The sequence below is a fragment of the Cynoglossus semilaevis genome, chromosome 1, assembly GCF_000523025.1.
Source record: "Cynoglossus semilaevis isolate Cse_v1.0 chromosome 1, Cse_v1.0, whole genome shotgun sequence".
Taxonomy (NCBI): domain Eukaryota; kingdom Metazoa; phylum Chordata; class Actinopteri; order Pleuronectiformes; family Cynoglossidae; genus Cynoglossus; species Cynoglossus semilaevis.
In genome coordinates this window covers 17,158,518-17,161,829 of record NC_024307.1, presented here as the reverse complement: position 1 = coordinate 17,161,829, position 3,312 = coordinate 17,158,518, and the positions used below count along the sequence as shown (strand labels likewise).

The following is a 3,312-nucleotide window of genomic DNA, read 5'->3' as shown; positions in this document are numbered from 1 at the left end:
TGACCCTGTCAGACCTGTGTTGGCTTTTTTTGGGGGGGGGGGGTTTCATACGTAGCAATACTGAAGCTCTTTCAAGTCATGCGAGCGTTTCCTTTGCTTGGCCAGCGTTTGTTTACTTTCCAAATTATACTCAAGAAGTAGCACTTTGCCCCTGCATGTGTTTGCCATAAAAACACATTCTTGCTATCTCTCATTATCCACTGAACTTATTAAAAAGCACCTGGACTCTATATAATTTTGTAAGTGTTTTTAGACACTGAAAAAAGAGAGGTCATGGATCATTCTTATTTTTTAAAGTCACTACAAAATTATATAAACTACACAAACTTTTTATTTTGTTGTGCAGACCTATTGCACAAGTCCAAAAGTTGGGTGCACAGGAACAATTTTCTTTTAGCACATTCAAGTAATTTCAGTCATCAAGCAGTTTATTTTGAAAGTTGATGAACTAAATAAAGAACCCGTGACTTGACTTTCATTCCGTTTTCCTATATGCTGTAAATTGAATGCAATCAGAATCGGCAAAATCATAATTGGCAAAATTGAAAAATGGCCAGAAAATTGCAATTGGTGTATCTTGGAAGTTAATGAGTGTCAACTACTCAAGTGGCAACTGACATTCCATCCATCCATAGAAAATAAATGGTAAATATAAGTTTGGTGAGTAGAAATCCTATTACTCTGAAGTTATATCCATCCACCCATTATGTCGCACTGATACCTTTGCTGGGTTGTGGGTGAAGTACTGGAGCCAACCCCAACTGTCAGCAGGCGAGGACAGGGTACAACCTGGACAGTCCATCGCAGGACTGAAGATATATTTGTTTGTTATTTAAATATTGACAAGGACGCATCAATCAGGGGGCAACAAGTAATCAGCACTTGTTTTTTGCAGCCAGCCATTTCCACATAAATAATTCAGGCAGTCAGATAGGTTTACAGTTTTATGTTATGACAGTTGTGTACATTAAATGATTTGCTTTTATGCGGATGCATGTTATATACAGTATATATGAAGTACTTTTTAAGCGTTAACAATAAGCATTCATAATTGAAAACGTGTCGTGTTGATGGGTTGCATATGAGACACTACTGGCGGGCTGACAAAGCTAGATGTAAAAACACCAAGATTCGCGACCAACGCAGCTGTCAACCGTATACTTGTACACACACACACACACAACACTCATATGCATCATCTCCCATTGTGCTCTAGTATGTATTTTCCTTTAAATGGGATTGTAATTTACAAAAATAAGGTGAATAAAATTAGACGGCCAGTATTTTCATTTTAATAAGATGATAACTTTTTCAAGTATTACAACGTCAGTTGTCAGCATTGAATCAGAAAAAATGAATGTGCCAACTGTGATGTGAATGTGGCCACAAACCAATTAAAATCAGTCTGCTGTCCATGTTAGACACAAAACAGTAGGTTGATTATTAAAATTTGTCCTCGACTAATTCTGTAGCCGCAGTCATTAGCTGTCTATGACATCACGTATGCTTATAAAATATTGCTTTTAGAAAAGGAAGAACTCCATGGTGTCATAGAGTCAATAACTTACTCTAATTAAAGTGTGGGTAAAAAAATGCATGTGAAATTTCAGTTCCTGCGATATCACGTGTTTTCCTGATGTTGAGGCGCTACCTCATCTTCCATCATGAGTTTTGTGCCAATTCTGGACTTCAATTAATCTATGAGTATATCGAGTATTAAGAGTTGGTTTCCTAACTGACACCCCGAAACTTCAGTTAAATCAGAATGTGTGTTGGAACATATGTGACGTGAAAAAACAAACATAAATAGACATCAGTTTAAGCTAAACTCGAATAATATGATAACGATAAGATACTGAGAGGGAGTTACTGTGAGAGTTACTGACTTTAAAAAGCTCGAATTGACACGCGATCAGACGTGATTTAAATGCGTCAAACGTTGTGGGTCCCATTTACAAACCACTGTTGTTTGGTGGGGGCACAGGATTTTACCCACCGTGGTCTGGATTAGCTCTGATAAAATTAAGAGAATCAGAGATGGAGGTGGGAAAAGGAAAACCCACCCTCTTTACCCACATTAGCGCTAACCTTAGCTTAGCCGCACTAGCCTATTAGCATGTCAAGCTAACATTAGCAACAGCGAAGCCAGGCAGAAATTAAGCAGGGAAAGATTATAAGCCCGGTTAAAAACACTGCAGCGGATTCAACAGTTTCTCTTGTTTTATCTATTTACAGATAGCAAGACTCGTACATCAGGTTGTTACTAGGAGGGAAATAAAATGACTGCTAATGTGAAGTCCCAAATCCCAGTAGTGGAGAATTACATTCCCTTACCCAGGCGTTAACGTCCACATACCAGAGAGCAGCGCAGCAGCGGGAGGAGGAAGGAGCATTTAAACCGTCCTTTAATGGGAAAAATACTTTTAAAAATCATTAGTCCCTTTACTGTCCATAATCCGCGGTCCGTACATTCCACATACACCGGCCAAAGTGGGTTTTAGTTTAGGCTCTGGTCCGCTGAAAGTGTCAGGAGGCCGGTCCGGATCTCTTGATTCCTCCTGGTTTCACTGGAGTTAGTGCTGCTGGGAGAGAGGGAGGGTGAGCGAGAGAGGTGTAAGAGGAAACCTCCCCTCTCTCTCTCTACAGTTACTATCTATGTCACTCTACCTTTGCTTTCAGCATTTTTCTCTCTCCTCTTTTACAGTCTCTTTCAGTGTCACTCTACCTTTCCCTTCAAAGTCGTTCTTCTTATTTAGGATCTGTCCCATTTTAATACCGTTTACCCCCTCTCTCTTTTACTCTCTTTTCGAACTGCCTGTCCGTGTCTCTCCTCCATTCCCATCAAAAATATATTTTCGTCATATCTTCCTTGTATCTACTTCCCATTATCTCTCTCACCCCCCCCCCCCCCGTTTCTCCCCCCCTTGCCCCCCGCCCTCCCCCCCCCTCCCTCCCCCCCCCCCCCTCTCCCCCCCCCCCCCTCGTTGTCTCTCCCCTTGTCCCGTCTCTCCCCTTGTCCCTCGACTTTCCCCTCCTGTCTTTCTCTCTTCCTTCACTACATCTTTGTCTGAGTCTCTCTGTCTTTTTCTCCTCTCTCCAGATTTGTGTAGACTTTTGCTTTAAGCCTGTTCTAGTTCCTAGTTTTATCTCAGTCTACACCTCTGGAGTTTCTCTTTCTCTCACCATTATCTATGTACACATCTGACCATTAAATACACATAAATTGAAAGGTAAGCACACGTAGCATACACTGCAGAGTTTGTTTTTACTGCGGGCTGTATGTTGAGAATAGCAAGCATTACCCATCGCTCC

The 3,312-nt window shown here is 41.1% G+C and overlaps 1 protein-coding gene across 2 annotated transcripts in view; it reads right to left on the bottom strand.

Moving 5' to 3' along the window:
- arhgap5 (Rho GTPase activating protein 5) overlaps positions 1-2,838 on the bottom strand; it is a 43,215-nt gene extending 40,377 nt beyond the window's left edge. Inside the window, exon 1 of one of the 2 annotated variants that reach the window (XM_017035860.2) lies at positions 2,335-2,838. The gene's annotated coding sequence lies outside the window, so the exon portion shown is untranslated. The remainder of the gene's footprint in view (positions 1-2,334) is intronic. The other variant, XM_025055203.1, reaches the window with a different exon arrangement.
- Between the last annotated feature and the right edge of the window lie 474 nt (positions 2,839-3,312).